This window comes from Scyliorhinus torazame, chromosome 4, assembly GCF_047496885.1.
Source record: "Scyliorhinus torazame isolate Kashiwa2021f chromosome 4, sScyTor2.1, whole genome shotgun sequence".
NCBI lineage: Eukaryota > Metazoa > Chordata > Chondrichthyes > Carcharhiniformes > Scyliorhinidae > Scyliorhinus > Scyliorhinus torazame.
Window position 1 is genome coordinate 77,600,756 of NC_092710.1, and position 15,563 is coordinate 77,616,318.

Consider the following 15,563-nt stretch of genomic DNA (forward strand, 5'->3'; position numbering starts at 1 on the left):
GAAGGTGTGTGAGTCGTTTTGAGGGATTGGGGAGAAAGTGGGTCAGTGGGATTGAGGGATTGGGGAGAAATTGGGTCAGTGGGTTTGAGGGATTGGGGAGAAGGTGGGTCGGTGGGATTGGGGAGAAGGTGGGTCAGTGGGATTGAGGGATTGGGCGGAAGTGGGTCGGTGGGATTGAGGGATTGGGGAGAAGGTGGGTCGGTGGGATTGAGGAGAAGGTGGGTCAGTGGGATTGAGGGATTGGGGAGAAGGTGGGTCAGTGGGATTGGGGAGAAGGTGGGTCAGTGGGATTGAGGGATTGGGGAGAAGGTGGGTCAGTGGCATTGGGGAGAAGGTGGGTCAGTAGGACTGAGGGATTGGGGAGAAGGTGGGTCAGTGGGATTGGGGAGAAGGTGGGTCAGTGGGATTGGGGAGAAGGTGGGTCAGTGGGATTGAGGGATTGGGGAGAAGGTGGGTCAGTGGGATTGAGGGATTGTGGAGAAGGTGGGTCAGTGGGATTGAGGGATTGGGGAGATGGTGGGACAGTGGGATTGGGGAGAAGGTGAGTCAGTGGGATTGAGGGATTGGGGAGAAGGTGGGTCAGTGGGATTGTGGGATTCGGGAGAAGGTGGGTCAGTGGGATTGAGGGATTGGGGAGAAGGTGGGTCAGTTGGATTGAGGGATTGGAGAGAAGGTGGATCACTGGGATTGAGGGATTAAGGAGAAGGTGGGACTGAGGTATTATGGAGGGGTGGGTCGGTGGGATTGGGGAAAAGGTGGGTCAGTGGGACTGAAGAGAAGGTGGGTCAGTGGGATTGAGGGATTGGGGAGAAGTTGGGTCAGTGGAATTGGGGAGAAGGTGGGTCAGTGGGATTGGGGAGAAGGTGGGTCGGTGGGATTGGGGAGAAGGTGGGTCAGTGGGATTGGGGAGAAGGTGTGTGAGTCGTTTTGAGGGGTTGGGGAGAAAGTGGGTCAGTGGGATTGAGGGATTGGGGAGAAATTGGGTCAGTGGGTTTGAGGGATTGGGGAGAAGGTGGGTCGGTGGGATTGGGGAGAAGGTGGGTCAGTGGGATTGAGGGATTGGGCGGAAGTGGGTCGGTGGGATTGAGGGATTGGGGAGAAGGTGGGTCGGTGGGATTGAGGAGAAGGTGGGTCAGTGGGATTGAGGGATTGGGGAGAAGGTGGGTCAGTGGCATTGGGGAGAAGGTGGGTCAGTGGGATTGAGGGATTGGGGAGAAGGTGGGTCAGTGGCATTGGGGAGAAGGTGGGTCAGTAGGACTGAGGGATTGGGGAGAAGGTGGGTCAGTGGGATTGGGGAGAAGGTGGGACAGTGGGATTGGGGAGAAGGTGGGTCAGTGGGATTGAGGGATTGGGGAGAAGGTGGGTCAGTGGGATTGAGGGATTGTGGAGAAGGTGGGTCAGTGGGATTGAGGGATTGGGGAGATGGTGGGCAGTGGGATTGGGGAGAAGGTGAGTCAGTGGGATTGAGGGATTGGGGAGAAGGTGGGTCAGTGGGATTGAGGGATTGGGGAAACGGTGGGACAGTGGGATTGTGGGATTGGGGAGAAGGTGGGTCAGTGGGATTGAGGGATTGGGGAGAAGGTGGGTCAGTGGGATTGCGGGATAGGGGAGAAGGTGGGTCGGTCGTATTGAGGGATTCGGGAGAAGGTAGGTCAGAGGAATTGGGGAGAAGGTGGTTCAGTGGGATTGAAGGATTGGGTAGAAGGTGGGTCAGTGGGATTGAGGGATTGGGGAGAAGGTGGGTCAGTGGAATTGAGGGATTGGGGAGAAGGTGGATCAGTGGGATTGAGAGATTGGGCATAAGGTGAGTCAGTGGAATTGAGGGATTGGGGAGAAGGTGGGTCGGAGGGATTGAGGGATTGGGGACAAGGTGGGTCAGTGGGATTGAGGGATTAGGCATAAAGTGAGTCCGTGGAATTGAGAGATTGGGGAGAAGGTGGGTCAGTGGGATTGAGGGAGTTGGGAGAAGGTGGGTCAGTGGGATTGAGGGATTGGGGAGAAGGTGGGTCGGTGGGATTGAGGGATTGGGGAGAAGGTGGGTCAGTGGGATTGAGTGATTGGGGAGATGGTGGGTCAGTGGGATTGAGGGATTGGGGAGAAGGTGGGTCAGTGGGATTGAGGGATTGGGGAGAAGGTGGGTCAGTGGGATTGAGGGATTGGGGAAAAGGTGGGTCAGTGGGACTGAAGAGAAGGTGGGTCAGTGGGATTGAGGGATTGGGGAGAAGTTGGGTCAGTGGGATTGAGGGATTGGGGAGAAGGTGGGTCGGTGGGATTGGGGAGAAGGTGTGTCAGTGGGATTGAGGGATTGGGGAGAAGGTCGGTCGGTGGGATTGGGGAGAAGGTGGGTCAGTGGGATTGGGGAGAAGGTGTGTGAGTCGTTTTGAGGGATTGGGGAGAAAGTGGGTCAGTGGGATTGAGGGATTGGGGAGAAATTGGGTCAGTGGGTTTGAGGGATTGGGGAGAAGGTGGGTCGGTGGGATTGGGGAGAAGGTGGGTCAGTGGGATTGAGGGATTGGGGGGAAGTGGGTCGGTGGGATTGAGGGATTGGGGAGAAGGTGGGTCGGTGGGATTGAGGAGAAGGTGGGTCAGTGGGATTGAGGGATTGGGGAGAAGGTGGGTCAGTGGGATTGGGGTGAAGGTGGGTCAGTAGGACTGAGGGATTGGTGAGAAGGTGAGTCAGTGGGATTGGGGAGAAGGTGGGTCAGTGGGATTGGGGAGAAGGTGGGTCAGTGGGATTGAGGGATTGGGGAGAAGGTGGGTCAGTGGGATTGAGGGATTGTGGAGAAGGTGGGTCAGTGGGATTGAGGGATTGGGGAGATGGTGGGACAGTGGGATTGGGGAGAAGGTGAGTCAGTGGGATTGAGGGATTGGGGAGAAGGTGGGTCAGTGGGATTGAGGGATTGGGGAAACGGTGGGACTGTGGGATTGGGGAGAAGGTGGGTCAGTGGGATTGAGGGATTGGGGAGAAGGTGGGTCAGTGGGATTGCGGGATAGGGGAGAAGGTGGGTCGGTGGTATTGAGGGATTGGGGAGAAGGTAGGTCAGAGGAATTGGGGAGAAGGTGGTTCAGTGGGATTGAAGGATTGGGTAGAAGGTGGGTCAGTGGGATTGAGGGATTGGGGAGAAGGTGGGTCAGTGGAATTGAGGGATTGGGGAGAAGGTGGATCAGTGGGATTGAGAGATTGGGCATAAGGTGAGTCAGTGGAATTGAGGGATTGGGGAGAAGGTGGGTCAGAGGGATTGAAGGATTGGGGAGAAGGTGGGTCAGTGGAATTGAGGAATTGGGGACAAGGTGGGTCAGTGGGATTGAGGGATTAGGCATAAAGTGAGTCCGTGGAATTGAGAGATTGGGGAGAAGGTGGGTCAGTGGGATTGAGGGATTTGGGAGAAGGTGGGTCAGTGGGATTGAGGGATTGGGGAGAAGGTGGGTCGGTGGGATTGAGGGATTGGGGAGAAGGTGGGTCAGTGGGATTGAGTGATTGGGGAGATGGTGGGTCAGTGGGATTGAGGGATTGGGGAGAAGGTGGGTCAGTGGGATTGAGGGATTGGGGAGAAGGTGGGTCAGTGGGATTGAGGGATTGGGGAGAAGGTGGGTCAGTGGGATTGAGGGATTGGGGAGAAGGTGGGTCAGTGGGATTGTGGAGAAAGTGGGTCGGTGGGATTGAAGGTTTGGGGAGAAGGTGGGTCAGTGGGATTGAGGGATTGGGGAGAAGGTGGGTCAGTGGGATTGAGGGATTGGGGAGAAGGTGGGTCAGTGTGATTGGGGAGAAGGTGTGTCAGTGGGATTGAGGGATTGGGGAGAAGGTGGGTCAGTGGGATTGGGGAGAAGGTCGTTCAGTGGGATTGAGGGATTGGGGAGAAGGTGGGTCGGTGGGATTGAGGGATTGGGGAGAAGGTGGGTCGTTGGGATTGAGGGATTGGGGAGAAGGTGGGTCAGTGGGATTGGGGAGAAGGTGTGTCAGTGGGATTGAGGGATTGGGGAGAAGGTGGGCCAGTGGGATTGGGGAGAAGGTCGGTCAGTGGGATTGAGGGATTGGGGAGAAGGTGGGTCGGTGGGATTGAGGGATTGGGGAGAAGGCGGGTCGGTGGGATTGAGGGATTGGGGAGAAGGTGGGTGGGATTGAGGGATTGGGGAGAAGGTGGGTCAGTGGGATTGAGGGATTGAGGAGAAGGTGGTTCAGTGGGATTGAGGGATTGGGGAGAAGGTCGGTCAGTGGGATTGGGGAGAAGGTGGGTCAGTGGGATTGAGGGATTGGGGAGAAGGTGGGTCAGTGGGATTGAGGGATTGAGGAGAAGGTGGGTCAGTGGGATTGAGGAGAAGGTGGGCCAGTGGGATTGATGGATTGGGGAGAAGGTTGGTCAGTGGGATTGAGGGATTGGGGAGAAGGTGGGTCAGTGGGATTGAGGGATTGGGGAGAAGGTGGGTCGGTGGGATTGAGGGAGTGGGGAGAAGGTCGGCCATTGGGATTGAGGGATTGGGGAGAAGGTGGATCAGTGGGATTGGGGAGAAACTGGGTCGGTGGGATTGATGGATTGGGGAGAAGGTGTGTAAATGGGATTGAGGGATTGGGGAGAAGGTGGGTCAGTGGGATTGGGGTGAAGGTGGGTCAGTGGGATTGAGGGATTGGAGAGAAGGTGGGTCAGTGGGATTGAGGGATTGGGGAGAATGTGGGTCGGTGGGATTGGGGAGAAGGTGGGTCAGTGGCATTGAGGGATTGGGGGGAAGTGGGTCGGTGGGATTGAGGGATTGGGGAGATGGTGGGTCGGTGGGATTGAGGAGAAGGTGAGTCAGTGGGATTGAGGGATTGGGGAGAAGGTGGATCAGTGAGATTGGGGAGAAGGTGGGTCAGTGGGATTGAGGGATTGGTGAGACGGTGGGACAGTGGGATTGTGGGATTGGGGAGAAGGTGGGTCAGTGGGATTGGGGAGAAGGTGGGTCAGTGGGATTGGGGAGAAGGTGGGTCAGTATGACTGAGGGATTGGGGAGAAGGTGAGTCAGTGGGATTGGGGAGAAGGTGGGTCAGTGGGATTGAGGGATTGGGGAGAAGGTGGGTCAGTGGGATTGGGGAGAACGTGGGTCAGTGAGATTGAGGGATTGGGGAGAAGGTGGGTCAGTGGGATTGCGGGATAGGGGAGAAGGTGGGTCAGTGGGATTGAGGGATTGGGGAGAAGGTGGGTCAGTGGGATTGAGGGATTGGGGAGAAGGTGGGTCAGTGGGATTGAGGGATTGTGGAGAAGGTGGGTCAGTGGGATTGAGTGATAGGGGAGAAGGTGGGTTGGTGGTATTGAGGGATTGGGGAGAAGGTGCGTCAGTGGGATTGAGGGATAGGGGTGGAGGTGGGCAGTGGTATTGAGGGATTGGGGGGAAGGTGTGTCAGAGGAATTGAGGGATTGGGGAGAAGGTGGGTCGCTGGGATTGAGGGATTGGGGAGAAGGTGATCAGTGGGATTGGGGAGAAGGTGGTTCAGTGGGATTGGGTGATTGGGGAGATGGTGGGTCAGTGGGAATGAGTGATTGGGGAGAAGGTGGGTCAGTGGGATTGAGGAATTGGGGAGAAGGTGTGTCAGTGGGATTGAGGGATTGGGGAGTAGGTGGGTCAGTGGGATTGGGGAGAAGGTGGGTCGGTGGGATTGAAGGATTAGGGAGAAGGTGGGTCAGTGGGTTTGAGGGATTGGGGAGAAGGTGGGTCAGTGGGATTGTTGGATTGGGGAGAAGGTGGGTCAGTGGGATGGGGGAAAAGGTGGGTCAGTGGGATTGAGGGATTGGGGAGAAGGTGGGTCAGTGGGATTGGGGAGAAGGTCGGTCAGTGGGATTGAGGGATTGGGGAGGAGGTGGGTCGGTGGGATTGAGGGATTGGGGAGGTGGGTCAGTGGGATTGAGGGATTGGGGAGAAGGTGGGTCCGTGGGATAGAGGGATTGAGCAGAAGGTGGTTCAGTGGGATTGAGGGATTGGGGAGAAGGTCGGTCAGTGGGATTGGGGATAAGGTGGGTCAGTGGGATTGGGGAGAAGGTGGGTCAGTGGGATTGAGGGATTGGGGAGAAGGTGGGTCAGTGGGATTGAGGGATTGAGGAGAAGGTGGGCAGTGGGATTGAGGAGAAGGTGCGTCAGTGGGATTGATGGATTGGGGAGAAGGTGGGTCAGTGGGATTGAGGGATTGGGGAGAAGGTGGGTCAGTGGGATTGAGGGATTGGGGGGAAGGTGGGTCGGTTGGATTGAGGGATTGGGGAGATGGTGGGTCAGTGGGATGTAGGGATTGGGGAGAAGGCGGGTCAGTGGGATTGGGGAGAAACTGGGTCGGTGGGATTGAGGGATTGGGGAGGAGGTGTGTCAGTGGGATTGAGGGATTGGGGAGAAGGTGGGTCAGTGCGATTGGGGTGAAGGTGGGTCTGTGGGATTGAGGGATTGGAGAGAAGGTGAGTCAGTGGGATTGGGGAGAAGGTGGGTCAGTGGAATGGGGGAGAAGGTGGGTCAGTGGGATTGAGGGATTGGGGAGAAGGTGGGTCAGTGGGATTGAGGGATTGGGGAGAAGGTGGGACAGTAGGATTGTGGAGAAGGTGGGTCAGTGGAATTGAGGGATTGGGGAGAAGGTGGGTCAGTGGGATTGAGGGATTGGGCATAATGTGGGTCAGTAGGATTGGGGAGAAGGTGGGTCAGTGGAATTGAGGGATTGGGGAGAAGGTGGGTCTTTGGGATTGGGGAGAAGGCCGGTCAGTGGGCTTGAGGGACTCGGGAGAAGGTGGGTCAGTGGGATTGAGGGATTGTGGAGAAGGTGGGTCAGTGGGATTGAGGGATTGGGGAGATGGTGGGACAGTGGGATTGGGGAGAAGGTGAGTCAGTGGGATTGAGGGATTGGGGAGAAGGTGGGTCAGTGGGATTGAGGGATTGGGGAAACGGTGGGACAGTGGGGTTGTGGGATTGGGGAGAAGGTGCGTCAGTGGGATTGAGGGATTGGGGAGAAGGTGGGTCAGTGGGATTGCGGGATAGGGGAGAAGGTGGGTCGGTGGTATTGAGGGATTGGGGAGAAGGTAGGTCAGAGGAATTGGCGAGAAGGTGGTTCAGTGGGATTGAAGGATTGGGTAGAAGGTGGGTCAGTGGGATTGAGGGATTGGGGAGAAGGTGGGTCAGTGGAATTGAGGGATTGGGGAGAAGGTGGATCAGTGGGATTGAGAGATTGGGCATAAGGTGAGTCAGTGGAATGGGGGAGAAGGTGGGTCAGTGGGATTGAGGGATTGGGGAGAAGGTGGGTCAGTGAGATTGAGGGATTGGGGAGAAGGTGGGTCAGTAGGATTGTGGAGAAGGTGGGTCAGTGGAATTGAGGGATTGGGGAGAAGGTGGGTCAGTGGGATTGAGGGATTGGGCATAAGGTGGGTCAGTGGGATTGGGGAGAAGGTGGGTCAGTGGAATTGAGGCATTGGGGAGAAGGTGGGTCATTGGGATTGGGGAGAAGGAGGGTCAATGGGATTGAGGGATTCGGGAGAAGGTGGGTCAGTGGGATCGAGGGATTGTGGAGAAGGTGGGTCAGTGGGATTGAGGGATTGGGGAGAAGGTGGGACAGTGGGATTGAGGGATTGGGGTGAAGGTGGGTCTGTGGGATTGAGGGATTGGAGAGAAGGTGAGTCAGTGGGATTGAGGGATTGGGGAGAAGGTGGGTCAGTGGAATGGGGGAGAAGGTGGGTCAGTGGGATTGAGGGATTGGGGAGAAGGTGGGTCAGTGGGATTGTGGAGAAGGTGGGTCAGTGGAATTGAGGGATTGGGGAGAAGGTGGGTCAGTGGGATTGAGGGATTGGGCATAAGGTGGGTCAGTGGGATTGGGGAGAAGGTGGGTCAGTGGAATTGAGGCATTGGGGAGAAGGTGGGTCATTGGGATTGGGGAGAAGGAGGGTCAATGGGATTGAGGGATTCGGGAGAAGGTGGGTCAGTGGGATCGAGGGATTGTGGAGAAGGTGGGTCAGTGGGATTGAGGGATTGGGGAGAAGGTGGGACAGTGGGATTGAGGGATTGGGGTGAAGGTGGGTCTGTGGGATTGAGGGATTGGAGAGAAGGTGAGTCAGTGGGATTGAGGGATTGGGGAGAAGGTGGGTCAGTGGAATGGGGGAGAAGGTGGGTCAGTGGGATTGAGGGATTGGGGAGAAGGTGGGTCAGTGAGACTGAGGGATTGGGGAGAAGGTGGGTCAGTAGGATTGTGGAGAAGTTGGGTCAGTGGAATTGAGGGATTGGGGAGAAGGTGGGTCAGTGGGATTGAGGGATTGGGCATAAGGTGGGTCAGTGGAATTGGGGAGAAGGTGGGTCAGTGGAATTGAGGCAATGGGGAGAAGGTGGGTCATTGGGATTGGGGAGAAGGCGGGTCAATGGGATTGAGGGATTCGGGAGAAGGTGGGTCAGTGGGATCGAGGGATTGTGGAGAAGGTGGGTCAGTGGGATTGAGGGATTCGGGAGATGGTGGGACAGTGGGATTGGGGAGAAGGTGAGTCAGTGGGATTGAGGGATTGGGGAGAAGGTGGGTCAGTGGGATTGAGGGATTGGGGAAACGGTGGGACAGTGGGATTGTGGGATTGGGGAGAAGGTGGGTCAGTGGGATTGAGGGATTGGGGAGAAGGTGGGTCAGTGGGATTGCGGGATAGGGGAGAAGGTGGGTCGGTGGTATTGAGGGATTGGGGAGAAGGTGGGTCAGTGGGATTGGGGAGAAGGTGTGTCAGTGGGATTGAGGGATTGGGGAGAAGGTGGGCCAGTGGGATTGGGGAGAAGGTCGGTCAGTGGGATTGAGGGATTGGGGAGAAGGTGGGTCGGTGGGATTGAGGGATTGGGGAGAAGGCGGGTCGGTGGGATTGAGGGATTGGGGAGAAGGTGGGTGAGTGGGATTGAGGGATTGGGGAGAAGGTGGGTCAGTGGGATTGAGGGATTGAGGAGAAGGTGGTTCAGTGGGATTGAGGGATTGGGGAGAAGGTCGGTCAGTGGGATTGGGGAGAAGGTGGGTCAGTGGGATTGAGGGATTGGGGAGAAGGTGGGTCAGTGGGATTGAGGAGAAGGTGGGCCAGTGGGATTGATGGATTGGGGAGAAGGTTGGTCAGTGGGATTGAGGGAGTGGGGAGAAGGTCGGTCATTGGGATTGAGGGATTGGGGAGAAGGTGGATCAGTGGGATTGGGGAGAAACTGGGTCGGTGGGATTGATGGATTGGGGAGAAGGTGTGTAAATGGGATTGAGGGATTGGGGAGAAGTTGGGTCAGTGGGATTGGGGTGAAGGTGGGTCAGTGGAATTGAGGGATTGGAGAGAAGGTGGGTCAGTGGGATTGAGGGATTGGGGAGAATGTGGGTCGGTGGGATTGGGGAGAAGGTGGGTCAGTGGGATTGAGGGATTGGGGAGAAGGTGGATCAGTGAGATTGGGGAGAAGGTGGGTCAGTGGGATTGAGGGATTGGTGAGACGGTGGGACAGTGGGATTGTGGGATTGGGGAGAAGGTGGGTCAGTGGGATTGGGGAGAAGGTGGGTCAGTGGGATTGGGGAGAAGGTGGGTCAGTATGACTGAGGGATTGGGGAGAAGGTGAGTCAGTGGGATTGGGGAGAAGGTGGGTCAGTGGGATTGAGGGATTGGGGAGAAGGTGGGTCAGTGGGATTGGGGAGAACGTGGGTCAGTGAGATTGAGGGATTGGGGAGAAGGTGGGTCAGTGGGATTGCGGGATAGGGGAGAAGGTGGGTCAGTGGGATTGAGGGATTGGGGAGAATGTGGGTCAGTGGGATTGAGGGATTGGGGAGAAGGTGGGTCAGTGGGATTGAGGGATTGTGGAGAACGTGGGTCAGTGGGATTGAGTGATAGGGGAGAAGGTGGGTCGGTGGTATTGAGGGATTGGGGAGAAGGTGCGTCAGTGGGATTGAGGGATAGGGGTGGAGGTGGGCAGTGGTATTGAGGGATTGGGGAGAAGGTGTGTCAGAGGAATTGAGGGATTGGGGAGAAGGTGGGTCGCTGGGATTGAGGGATTGGGGAGAAGGTGGGTCAGTGGGATTGGGGAGAAGGTGGTTCAGTGGGATTGGGTGATTGGGGAGATGGTGGGTCAGTGGGAATGAGTGATTGGGGAGCAGGTGGGTCAGTGGGATTGAGGAATTGGGGAGAAGTCGTGTCAGTGGGATTGAGGGATTGGGGAGTAGGTGAGTCAGTGGGATTGGGGAGAAGGTGGGTCGGTGGGATTGAAGGATTAGGGAGAAGGTGGGTCAGTGGGTTTGAGGGATTGGGGAGAAGGTGGGTCAGTGGGATTGTTGGATTGGGGAGAAGGTGGGTCAGTGGGATGGGGGAAAAGGTGGGTCAGTGGGATTGAGGGATTGGGGAGAAGGTGGGTCAGTGGGATTGGGGAGAAGGTCGGTCAGTGGGATTGAGGGATTGGGGAGGAGGTGGGTCGGTGGGATTGAGGGATTGGGGAGGTGGGTCGGTGGGATTGAGGGATTGGGGAGAAGGTGGGTCAGTGGGATAGAGGGATTGAGGAGAAGGTGGTTCAGTGGGATTGAGGGATTGGGGAGAAGGTCGGTCAGTGGGATTGGGGATAAGGTGGGTCAGTGGGATTGGGGAGAAGGTGGGTCAGTGGGATTGAGGGATTGGGGAGAAGGTGGGTCAGTGGGATTGAGGGATTGAGGAGAAGGTGGGCAGTGGGATTGAGGAGAAGGTGGGTCAGTGGGATTGATGGATTGGGGAGGAGGTGGGTCAGTGGGATTGAGGGATTGGGGAGAAGGTGGGTCAGTGGGATTGAGGGATTGGGGAGAAGGTGGGTCGGTGGGATTGAGGGATTGGGGAGATGGTGGGTCAGTGGGATGTAGGGATTGGGGAGAAGGCGGGTCAGTGGGATTGGGGAGAAACTGGTTCGGTGGGATTGAGGGATTGGGGAGGAGGTGTGTCAGTGGGATTGAGGGATTGGGGAGAAGGTGGGTCAGTGGGATTGGGGTGAAGGTGGGTCTGTGGGATTGAGGGATTGGAGAGAAGGTGAGTCAGTGGGATTGGGGAGAAGGTGGGTCAGTGGAATGGGGGAGAAGGTGGGTCAGTGGGATTGAGGGATTGGGGAGAAGGTGGGTCAGTGGGATTGAGGGATTGGGGAGAAGGTGGGACAGTAGGATTGTGGAGATGGTGGGTCAGTGGAATTGAGGGATTGGGGAGAAGGTGGGTCAGTGGGATTGAGGGATTGGGCATAAGGTGGGTCAGTGGGATTGGGGAGAAGGTGGGTCAGTGGAATTGAGGGATTGGGGAGAAGGTGGGTCTTTGGGATTGGAGAGAAGGCGGGTCAGTGGGCTTGAGGGATTCGGGAGAAGGTGGGTCAGTGGGATTGAGGGATTGTGGAGAAGGTGGGTCAGTGGGATTGAGGGATTGGGGAGATGGTGGGACAGTGGGATTGGGGAGAAGGTGAGTCAGTGGGATTGAGGGATTGGGGAGAAGGTGGGTCAGTGGGATTGAGGGATTGGGTTAACGGTGGGACAGTGGGATTGTGGGATTGGGGAGAAGGTGGGTCAGTGGGATTGAGGGATTGGGGAGAAGGTGGGTCAGTGGGATTGCGGGATAGGGGAGAAGGTGGGTCAGTGGGATTGAGGGATTGGGGAGAAGGTGGGTCGGTGGGATTGAGGGATTGGGGAGATGGTGGGTCAGTGGGATGTAGGGATTGGGGAGAAGGCGGGTCAGTGGGATTGGGGAGAAACTGGTACGGTGGGATTGAGGGATTGGGGAGGAGGTGTGTCAGTGGGATTGAGGGATTGGGGAGAAGGTGGGTCAGTGGGATTGGGGTGAAGGTGGGTCTGTGGGATTGAGGGATTGGAGAGAAGGTGAGTCAGTGGGATTGGGGAGAAGGTGGGTCAGTGGAATGGGGGAGAAGGTGGGTCAGTGGGATTGAGGGATTGGGGAGAAGGTGGGTCAGTGGGATTGAGGGATTGGGGAGAAGGTGGGACAGTAGGATTGTGGAGAAGGTGGGTCAGTGGAATTGAGGGATTGGGGAGAAGGTGGGTCAGTGGGATTGAGGGATTGGGCATAAGGTGGGTCAGTGGGATTGGGGAGAAGGTGGGTCAGTGGAATTGAGGGATTGGGGAGAAGGTGGGTCTTTGGGATTGGGGAGAAGGCGGGTCAGTGGGCTTGAGGGATTCGGGAGAAGGTGGGTCAGTGGGATTGAGGGATTGTGGAGAAGGTGGGTCAGTGGGATTGAGGGATTGGGGAGATGGTGGGACAGTGGGATTGGGGAGAAGGTGAGTCAGTGGGATTGAGGGATTGGGTTAACGGTGGGACAGTGGGATTGTGGGATTGGGGAGAAGGTGGGTCAGTGGGATTGAGGGATTGGGGAGAAGGTGGGTCAGTGGGATTGCGGGATAGGGGAGAAGGTGGGTCGGTGGTATTGAGGGATTGGGGAGAAGGTAGGTCAGAGGAATTGGCGAGAAGGTGGTTCAGTGGGATTGAAGGATTGGGTAGAAGGTGGGTCAGTGGGATTGAGGGATTGGGGAGAAGGTGGGTCAGTGGAATTGAGGGATTGGGGAGAAGATGGATCAGTGGGATTGAGAGATTGGGCATAAGGTGAGTCAGTGTAATTGAGGGATTGGGGAGAAGGTGGGTCAGAGGGATTGAAGGATTGGGGAGAAGGTGGGTCAGTGGAATTGAGGGATTGGGGACAAGGTGGGTCAGTGGGACTGAGGGATTGGGCATAAGGTGGGTCAGTGGGATTGAGGGATTGGGGAGAAGGTGGGACAGTGGGATTGAGGGATTGGGGAGAAGGTGGGTCGGTGGGATTGAGGGATTGGGGAGATGGTGGGTCAGTGGGATGTAGGGATTGGGGAGAAGGCGGGTCAGTGGGATTGGGGAGAAACTGGGTCGGTGGGATTGAGGGATTGGGGAGGAGGTGTGTCAGTGGGATTGAGGGATTGGGGAGAAGGTGGGTCAGTGGGATTGGGGTGAAGGTGGGTCTGTGGGATTGAGGGATTGGAGAGAAGGTGAGTCAGTGGGATTGAGGGATTGGGGAGAAGGTGGGTCAGTGGAATGGGGGAGAAGGTGGGTCAGTGGGATTGAGGGATTGGGGAGAAGGTGGGTCAGTGAGATTGAGGGATTGGGGAGAAGGTGGGTCAGTAGGATTGTGGAGAAGGTGGGTCAGTGGAATTGAGGGATTGGGGAGAAGGTGGGTCAGTGGGATTGAGGGATTGGGCATAAGGTGGGTCAGTGGGATTGGGGAGAAGGTGGGTCAGTGGAATTGAGGCATTGGGGAGAAGGTGGGTCATTGGGATTGGGGAGAAGGCGGGTCAATGGGATTGAGGGATTCGAAAGAAGGTGGGTCAGTGGGATCGAGGGATTGTGGAGAAGGTGGGTCAGTGGGATTGAGGGATTGGGGAGATGGTAGGACAGTGGGATTGGGGAGAAGGTGAGTCAGTGGGATTGAGGGATTGGGGAGAAGGATGGGTCAGTGGGATTGGGGAAACGGTGGGACAGTGGGATTGTGGGATTGGGGAGAAGGTGGGTCAGTGGGATTGAGGGATTGGGGAGAAGGTGGGTCAGTGGGATTGCGGGATAGGGGAGAAGGTGGGTCGATGGTATTGAGGGATTGGGGAGAAGGTAGGTCAGAGGAATTGGCGAGAAGGTGGTTCAGTGGGAAAGAAGGATTGGGTAGAAAGTGGGTCAGTGGGATTGAGGGATGGGGAGAAGGTGGGTCAGTGGAATTGAGGGATTGGGGAGAAGGTGGATCAGTGGGATTGAGAGATTGGGCATAAGGTGAGTCAGTGGAATTGAGGGATTGGGGAGAAGGTGGGTCAGAGGGATTGAAGGATTGGGGAGAAGGTGGGTCAGTGGAATTGAGGGATTGGGGACAAGGTGGGATAGTGGGATTGAGGGATTGGGCATAAGGTGAGTCCGTGGAATTGAGGGATTGGAGAGAAGTTGGGTCAGTGGGATTGAGGGATTTGGGAGAAGGTGGGTCAGTGGGATTGAGGGATTGGGGAGAAGGTGGGTCGGTGGGATTGAGGGATTGGGGAGAAGGTGGGTCAGTGGGATTGAGTGATTGGGGAGATGGTGGGTCAGTGGGATTGAGGGATTGGGGAGAAGGTGGATCAGTGGGATTGAGGGATTGGGGAGAAGGTGGGTCAGTGGGATTGAGGGATTGGGGAGAAGGTGGGTCAGTGGGATTGTGGGATTGGGGAGAAGGTGGGTCAGTGGGATTGGGGAGAAGGTGGGTCGGTGGGATTGAAGGTTTGGGGAGAAGGTGAGTCAGTGGGATTGAGGGATTGGGGAGAAGGTGGGTCAGTGGGACTTAGGGATTTGGGAGAAGGTGGGTCAGTGGGATTGAGGGATTGGGGAGAAGGTGGGTCAGTGGGATTGAGTGATTGGGGAGATGGTGGGTCAGTGGGATTGAGGGATTGGGGAGAAGGTGGGTCAGTGGGATTGAGGGATTGGGGAGAAGGTGGGTCAGTGGGATTGAGGGATTGGGGAGAAGGTGGGTCAGTGGGATTGAGGGATTGGGGAGAAGGTGGGTCAGTGGGATTGGGGAGAAGGTGTGTCAGTGGGATTGAGGGATTGGGGAGAAGGTGGGTCAGTGGGATTGGGGAGAAGGTCGGTCAGTGGGATTGAGGGATTGGGGAGAAGGTGGGTCGGTGGGATTGAGGGATTGGGGAGAAGGTGGGTCGGTGGGATTGAGGGATTGGGGAGAAGGTGGGTCAGTGGGATTGGGGAGAAGGTGTGTCAGTGGGATTGAGGGATTGGGGAGAAGGTGGGCCAGTGGGATTGGGGAGAAGGTCGGTCAGTGGGATTGAGGGATTGGGGAGAAGGTGGGTCGGTGGGCTTGAGGGATTGGGGAGAAGGTGGGTCGGTGGGATTGAGGGATTGGGGAGAAGGTGGGTCAGTGGGATTGATGGATTGAGGAGAAGGTGGTTCAGTGGGATTGAGGGATTGGGGAGAAGGTCGGTCAGTGGGATTGGGGAGAAGGTGGGTCAGTGGGATTGAGGGATTGGGGAGAAGGTGGGTCTGTGGGATTGAGGGATTGAGGAGAAGGTGGGTCAGTGGGATTGAGGAGAAGGTGGGTCAGTGGGATTGATGGATTGGGGAGAAGGTTGGTCAGTGGGATTGAGGGATTGGGGAGAAGGTGGGTCAGTGGGATTGAGGGATTGGGGAGAAGGTGGATCGGTGGGATTGAGGGAGTGGGGAGAAGGTGGGTCAGTGGGATTGAGGGATTGGGGAGAAGGTGGATCAGTGGGGTTGGGGGAAACTGGGTCGGTGGGATTGAGGGATTGGGGAGAAGGTGGGTCAGTGGGATTGGGGTGAAGGTGGGTCAGTGGGATTGAGGGATTGGAGACAAGGTGGGTCAGTGGGATTGAGGGATTGGGGAGAAGGTGGGCCGGTGGGATAGGGGAGAAGGTGGGTCAGTGGCATTGAGGGATTGGGGGGAAGTGGGTCGGTGGGATTGAGGGATTGGGGAGAAGGCGGGTCAGTGGGATTGGGGAGAAACTGGGTCGGTGGGATTGAGGGATTGGGGAGGAGGTGTGTCAGTGGGATTGAGGGATTGGGGAGAAGGTGGGTCAGTGGGATTGGGGTGAAGGTGGGTCTGTGGGATTGAGGGATTGGAGAGAAGGTGAG

General features: G+C 56.8%; 1 protein-coding gene across 4 annotated transcripts in view; it reads left to right on the forward strand.

The window, feature by feature from the left end:
• The window catches only part of LOC140410315 (cell adhesion molecule 3-like), a 434,594-nt gene that overhangs the window by 207,344 nt on the left and 211,687 nt on the right, over window positions 1–15,563 (forward strand). The gene's annotated exons all lie outside the window — the stretch shown is intronic.